This window comes from Acanthisitta chloris, unplaced genomic scaffold (genome assembly GCF_000695815.1).
Source record: "Acanthisitta chloris isolate BGI_N310 unplaced genomic scaffold, ASM69581v1 scaffold28800, whole genome shotgun sequence".
NCBI classification, from domain to species: Eukaryota; Metazoa; Chordata; class Aves; order Passeriformes; family Acanthisittidae; genus Acanthisitta; species Acanthisitta chloris.
In genome coordinates, this window is record NW_008651649.1 from 4,302 (window position 1) to 12,192 (window position 7,891).

Below are 7,891 nucleotides of genomic sequence, written 5' to 3' on the forward strand. Positions count from 1 at the left end.
AGGCAAGGGTTTGGATCCCCCTGCCTGAATTTCTTTGATAAAATAGATTATAGCAACTGTGGTTGTAGCACTTTGGGTTATCGTGATGCCTGGAGGGCACCACCGAGATCATCACCTCTTTCTTAGCCCTTCTAGTGCATGTCTGTGTAATCATAGAATCACAGAATTTTAGGGGTTGGAATGGACCTTAGAGATCATCTAGTCCCAACCCCCTGCCCTGGGCAGGGACACCTCCCACCAGAGCAGGTTGGTCAAGGCTTCATCCAACCTGGCTGTGAACACTGCCAGGGTTGGGGCAGCCACAGCCTCCCTGGGCAACCTGGGCCAGTGTCTCACCACCCTCACAGAAAAAAACTTCTTCCTAATATCTAACCTAAATTTCCCCTCTTTCCATTTGTACCCATTACCCTTTGTCCTGTTACTGCAACTCCTAACCACCAAGAGTCCCTTTTTGGCTTCCCTGGAGCCCCTTCAGCTCCTGGAAGGTGCTCTGAGGTCTCTACCCAACCTTCTCTTTTCCAGGCTGAACAGCCCCAACTCCCTCAGCCTAGGGGAGATGCTCCAGTCCTCTTAGCAACTTCGTGGCCTCGTCTGGACTTGCTCCAGCACTAAGGCCAGAAGGGTAATGAGGCACATGTTGCTGTTGTGCACTGCAGATGCAAGTTTTACTGGTCTTGCACATTTCCGAAGTCTGGGATGTTCTGGAGTGCCACCTGCTGGTTTTCTTCTTATCAACTGGTTTTAGACCTTAACCATTTCTGTGTACAGTGCTAGAAACTCTGCACAAACCTCTGTAAATAAAAAATCCTAGCTACAAGGGAATTCCACTTGGTACCTCTGATACCTCTGTGGCTGAAGGAGAGTGGAAATGTTGTCTCTGTTTCATAGATGTGAATTGGAGACGTTTGATAAAAATTTCTCTGTCACTCCTGCTGCTGCTTTGGTAGGGACCCCCTCTGTGTCCTGGGAAGTGGTTATGCTCAGGGGATTTCTGTAGGCAAGGGTTTGGGTCAGGAAACATGTAGGGAATGTGTTCCTCTTGGATGCTTCTGTGGAGGTGCTGCAGCCACCTTGGTGGGAAGGGTTTAATGAACAGAAGGACCTTTCCTTGCCTTACTCCCAGGGGAAATGTCCTGTCTGTGAGCTCACAGAACTGACTGTGAGCAGAGAACAGCTCTGGGAGGTTTCTGTGGAATACAGGGGGCTGGCCTTGTTGTCCATCAGCCGCTAGCTCCACCACACTCTGAACAGTTCAGGACATCATCCCTGGGTGATGAGTGGAGAAGAGGTGGAGCATCAGAATGGTAATTGCATCTCTGAGGTTCACATCTGCTCTGGGGAATAGCCCTGCTTATTTGCAGAGCAGTTTTGGACTGTCCTTTCCTCCCCAGCCTAATTGAAAGCATTGTTTGACAGCTGTCACTCTTAATAGCTGAGTTCTTCTTGGCTTGTTCCTTTCCTCCTAGCATCAAGAGCTGAACTCTTATCATCTTTGACAGGAACAAAGTCTTTTCTCAAACAATCCTTCTCTCATTAAAATGGGACAAGTGCTGGGCTGGGAGTGGCTGTAACATGCTGTTCCCTAACCTTGCATGGCTGGGAATGGTCTGAGCTCCCTGTCTATGGCAGAGCTGGGGAACACACCCTCCACCAAGTAAAGCTCAGACAGAATTGCACCAGGGAATCACTTGGGTTGGACAATACCTCTAAGATCGTTGAAACCAACCATTAGTCTAAACTGCCAAGTCCACCACTAAACCATATTCTTAAATGCCACATCTACACATCTTTTAAATACCTCCAGGAATGGTGACTCCACCACTTCCCTGAGCAGCCTCTTCATGGAGGAGGAGTGGATGGATGAGGTCACATGAGTGTGTTCCTGAGTCTGTTCCAGATCCCACTCTGAGATGCTCTGCTGTAGAGGACACTCCTGCCTGTTGGATCTTTTCCCTTCCCCAATATTCACACCCCTCTTGTTTTAACTATTGCTTGAGGTGATTCCTTGAAGTTTTGTCTGTGAATGTCACAATGATCAGCTGCAAGTATATATTTTTTTTCCCCATCTTGATTTCATCACCAGTATTGGTGGTTCTCTGCTTTGTTTCCCTCTGTTCTGTGTGCTGCATGTCACATGGTCACTGTGAGCACAGTGAAGGAGTGGAGTAAAAAAAATCTCTGTGTATGCTGAACCCTGGGTGCACGTGATGGCCCTTTGGTCCTGTTGCTCTCAGAGATGGGTTCAAGGCAGTGCTAATAGTTCCTGCAGGTGGGCAGTGTGAGTTGGGTGAGGGAGCAGTGAAGCTGTTTGTGTCTGGATACCAGAATGTTCACCCAGCACAAAGCACTGCTGGACCCTTGGTTGCTCTGACCCATGCTCCAGGCAAACCAAGAGATCTCCCACGTAGCAAGAGATAGGGAGGACAGAGATGACAGCTGCATCCAGCAAAGGTAGAAATCCCTGTCTCTTCCTACTGAATTTGGCAGGACTGTTGGCATCTGGGCTGCCCTCTGACTTTGTGGGCTTGGGAGAGGCATCCCTCTGAAGCAGCCCCATGAAGGAAAGAGCAGGTTGGCACCCCTGGAGCTGTGTCAAACACACGGAAGCCCAGCCAAGGGCTACAAAAGCGTGAGATGCCTTCTTCAGCCATGACCCACCAGCTCCTGAGCTGGTGCAGGAGGCTTGGTGGAATCACCAGAGATTTGTGGGTCTAGCTGTTCACCTTTGGTTCCATGTGCAGGTGGGGATGGCAGTATACAGGGTCTGAGGAGTTTCCATGGATGAACCAGGTTGGACTTTTCTGCAGATAGAGAAAATGCATGGGTTGGAGAAGGTCTCAAGGGGCTGGGAGCAGATCCAATGCACCAGGCAAAGCAGTGTGACCCAGGCAGACCTGCTGGTCTGGGATTGCTGCAACTGCTGTCAAGGACACAGAAGTGTTGCTCTCTCCCCTGGGAGGGCTGGGCTAGGAAGTGTTGGCTTGCTTACCAGAATTTAGTATGCATCCTCATCTCCTCCACTCTGTCTTCCTTCCCTGCAATCACAGTTGCACTTGTAACTAGCACTGATGTTATAATTGAAGCCAAGCAATTTCTTCTAATCAGATTTTATTTTTACCATGTAGGCTAACAATAAAATGCGCTGCCCCACTGGAGAGAAGCAACGTTAACAATTACTGTGCTAAGTAAAGCAAGGCTGATGTGAAAAAGAGGGGGAGGCTGTTTGTCAGATGCTGGCATCAGGAATCCTATGTGCCATCCCTCTCCTGCAAGGGCCTCAACACCAAGGGGATGGGGGTTTCTGGACAGAGGCTGAAATGAGAAATTTTCTTGGCCCATTTTTGGACACTCTTCTCAGATGATGTTCTGCACAGCTCAGAATAAAATAACCTTGGCCTTAGCAAATTGAGGAGCTCTTCTTGACTGGACTCTTTCTTTGCATGGCTGTTTGGCTCTGTTCTTTGCCTGATGTTGTATTTTTGACTCTTTTATATCCTCCCCAACCCATTTTCGCTGTAGTGCCTTCTGTGCCCATGGGATCCTGTTGTGTCAGTGGAAGGGGTTGCAGTCTTGGGCTGCTCCTACCCTGCCCTCTGCAGCTGGAATAGTTCAGAGGATGTCTTCTATCATGGCCACACAGCTGGTTCTGTGAAGGGTCTTCTGCTCAGGCCCATAGGTGACATTTTGCAAGCAAGGGAGAAGGCATCTGGAAGGGGTTTGTGCTGATCTAACCAGCAGTTGCTGCAGTCCAGGGCTGGTGTGGACATACAAACTCTCTGTGCCATCCTGGGCACCCAAGAACTTGGAGAGGAGCTGGAGGCCAGGATGGGACAAGGTGTTTCTGAGGCTTCTTTTCTGTTCCTCATAAAGGGAGGGGGAGGAGTTGGGATGCAGAAAGGCTGCAGCTCATGTAGAGAACTGCTTGGGCAGAGCAGCAAAAATGGTTCTTTGTGAGAAGGACTAGAAATAGTTTTCTGAGCCCAGACAGCACATGGTATGAGAGGGAGAGCAGTCCTGGACTCCCATTTGGTGCCTGTTGCTGTCTTTGGGTGATCCTTCAGGCAGGGGCACTGGGTACTGAGTAGCCGCTCAAGTTGGAAATGGCAACGTCTCTTATAAAAATGTCAGAAACTCTGTATTTTACAGGAGCTTGAGGGTATAAAAAGAGGGTTTGCATTAAAATAACTTTTTTTGGGCCAGCACCATGAGGTTGTAACTTATTTCTAGAACACATTTAGCTGTGGGTGTGGAAAACAGTTGACCTTTATAGTCAACTGAAGCAATGAATTGTAGTGGTGGTCATAGATGATTGTTTTCATTCTGAGCTGTTCTGTCTCCTGCTGCAGTTGGTTGGACTCAGCTGCATTGAGGCAGACGTGCAGTGTGGCCAGACCTTCTTGCAGGAGCCATAGCAAGGCTGTCATTGTTTTGCATTGGCTTTGACTCCTGCCTTTGATGCAGAGGGACAGACTTGTCTGCTTGAGTTGGCTGAAAACTGCCTGGCCACTATTCAGCAGGCAGCTGAAAGCTGTGCAGTGTGTACACAGGTGGTGGTAGGGAAGTGTTGGGGGGAAATCATCTCACTGGGTGGGTGGAGGCAGAGACCCACTGTGTGGCAGTGCCAGAGCTCACTGTGGGAGCAGAGCTGGGCTGGGGTAGGGGAGCAGTTGAGTAATCATTCAGGGAGCATGGTGAGCAGTCACCTGGTGGGTGCCCCCAGAGAGCTGACAGCATCAGCCTGCACTCTGCACTGGAGTCAAAAGTCTCCTCCTCTCCTCTGGCACCATCCTATAATCTGATGGCTCTGGGTCACTGACCAGCCTGCTGCATGTTCAGCTGGATGCAAGGGGTTGTGCCTTCTAATAGATTTAGAACTTGCAGTTCAACTATGAGGCTCAAACTGCCAGGAGAGAAAGTTGGAAGAGGCTGGGTTTTTTGCAACAGGTTTTTCTCTGAGCTCTGTTTGGTTTTGGAAGGGGGAGGAAAAGGTGTAGCAGCTGATAGAATACAAGTGAAGCAGACACAAAGCATCTAGGCAAGGTGCAGGGATACAGAAGGATGGCAACATCACCCAGAGTCTGAAGCCCTGAGAAGTCAAAACCATCAGATTTCTGCTTTGGCAGAGGACACTGGGTCGGAGCAGGGTCTGTCCTGTGCAATGAATCCTGTTTGAAAGGGAGCTGGGAAAAAGGTGCTGCTGCCTTCTGAGGGAACTGTGCCTGGAGTCCCAGCAGATCAGAAGGGGATCACTTCCTGCTCCTTTCCTGTGCCCATGCCTAAACATCATAAAAGGTGGAAGCTTCCAGTTTGCCCAGCTCACAAGTATGTAGCATGCTATGTCTTTGTTTCTAACAGCTGAGAAGCTGCTGGTCCCTGACTGTGTGCTGTGGGTGGTCCTGTCAGTGTGCACAGCATGAGCAGCAGGAGGAAACCATTTCCCCCATCATGTACCTGCTGGTATACAGGGCAAGCTTTGGCTGGTGATGGACAGGGAGGCTAAATAGATCTTTCTCCTAGGGGCAGAGCTGCCTGCTGAATGCAAGGCTCTGGTGTGCCGTGCTAATGGCCTAACCACACTGTTTCTTTCCTCAGTCCTTAGGAAAAAAAAGAGATAAAATTGGCATTAATTCTTTCATGGCATTTATAGAGCACTTAATACCCACCAGAGCCCCAGTCAGTGTGCGGATTGAGGACAGCAGTGAGGTCACTGGGAGAGGAGTGAAATCTGCCCGTGGTTCTGTAATGACGCACGATTCAGCTGAGCTGAGAGAGGGTACACATAAGCATCAAAAATTTCAGAGGAACCAAAGCATCTTCCAGCCTTCTCTTTTGATCTAAAAATACATATCAACTGTTCGACGTCTTAAGGCAATCTTCAGTTGCTGGTGAGTTCAGGGAATCTGTATTTGCTTCCTAAGGGAATTCTAGCATTCGCTGGAATAATTGCTGTCAGCCACGAATTCCATTGCTCTATTGGCTTTATTTATGTCACATTGGCTGCAGTTGTCAATATGAACATTTCTGCTATTCCAACCGGAATAAAGTCTTTTGTATACTCAGCCAAAAGTGCTGGCTCTGGGGAATGTTCCTGAAAATGCATACGCAGGCATGTGCATCCAGGCAGAGACAGCCTGGATTTCATGAGCTGGTGATGGCAAGGCCAAGGGGATGTGACAGATGGCTTCTCCTGGAGCTCCTCCACCGTGGTACAGAGGGGCAGGAGCAGGGCCATGACAGAAATCATCTTCACTGCAGCTCTAAAACTCCACTTCCCCTTTGCCTTTGATGTGCTTCCTCTTATCTCTTTTTCTCTTGCTTCAATTTGGAGTAGCTCAGAGAATGTTTAGATCTAATTTTTGATGGACCTGCTTCTGGCCTGAGATTTCACACATTTGGTCTCCACAGGACTGCAGGGCTTCCCGTAGGAGCTGGAATGACCTGTGTGGTGGGCTGTTCAGGGTGTGCTGCTGCTCACCAGTGCTTTTTCCTTCTCATTTGCTTGTTTGAACCCAGCCCAAGGAGCTTTGGGTGCCAGCCTTTGATAGTTAGCAGGGTTCAGTGAGCTGTGGCTTGGCTAGCAGAGCACTGTTTCCTTCCCAGAGACTCCAGGGCCAGAGCACTAATTCAACATTTCTTCTTGGCAGCAATTTAGGGACTAAGGTGAAAATTTCTTCCTCCTTAGCAAATGTAGTTCCAAGTCAGGAAATAAGGCGCTTTTTTTTTTTTTTCTCATTGGATGCTGTGGATTAAATGCTGTGTTAATGCTCTTTGGTGTCTCTTTGCTCTGAAGGAAGAGATCTCCAAGGTCTTGACAGGAGAGATGTGTACTAGGCAAGTGCCTAGTATATAGTATATCTAGGTTAGTAGTATATAGATATCTAGGCTAGACCAGATGATGCTGCATGTTGACCCTACCCTCCCACCAATGTGTGTGACACCAATGAGCATTTTCAACTGATATGTTTGGATACACTTCTGGTCTGACGTGGTGTAGGAAAACTTTCCATTCTGAGGGCAGACATGGCATTTTAAGAAAATATCTCTCTAAACTTGGTGTTCTCTAATGAAAGCACAAAAAAAAAGAGTATCAGGCACCATGAAATTACTGGCTGCATTTCTGGCCTGGGATCTGATGTTGGATCAGAAGAGAATCTTCTGCCGTTGTCTGTGTAGGTGGAGGGTCTCTGAGGAGTTCAGACGAGGCCAAGCATGGAGCAGCTCCTGAAATGGCTGTCAGCGCTGCCCTGAATTTCAGTGGGAATGGAGTTAGATTCCACTCAACATTATTGGAAGTGTTTTCCCTGATTTAATCAGATTAGCTGATGTGGTTCATTAGTCCTAAATCTGCCACCAAGTAACAGCAAAAACCCACAAGTGAGGAAGAGAAGGCACATGCAGGATATGCAGATGGCACAATTTTTAGAAGGGGAAAATTCATCACCATAAGTTACAGGAGTGTTACATATTTATGGTGATCTCTCAGCTTTGCAGTGTTTGCTTTGTGCTTGAGGAACTTGCGGTTTGTATTTCTCATGCAGTTCTTCTAGCCTTATGGAAGACCTTTTGGTTAGTAAAATTCCCTAACAAACAATTTTGATCTGACTGAATGAGCACAGGATTTTGGTGTGGAAATGGACAAATGTTTCATGTCCATCCCTGTTGTTTTCATTCCTCAAGTAGTTATTTATACAGATAAGCCAAATTGTGGGTATCCTGTTATTTACAGGGAAGTCAAAAATGGCCTGTGCTGAGATCAAAATTTCTCACAAGTTTGCTTGAGACTGTGCTGGATACTGTGGAGAGAGTATTTACACCAAACAGTGACATGACACAAGATGTTTCCATCATGCAACAGCATTTTAAGGTCAGCTGTTTTCAGCTGCCCTCCTGC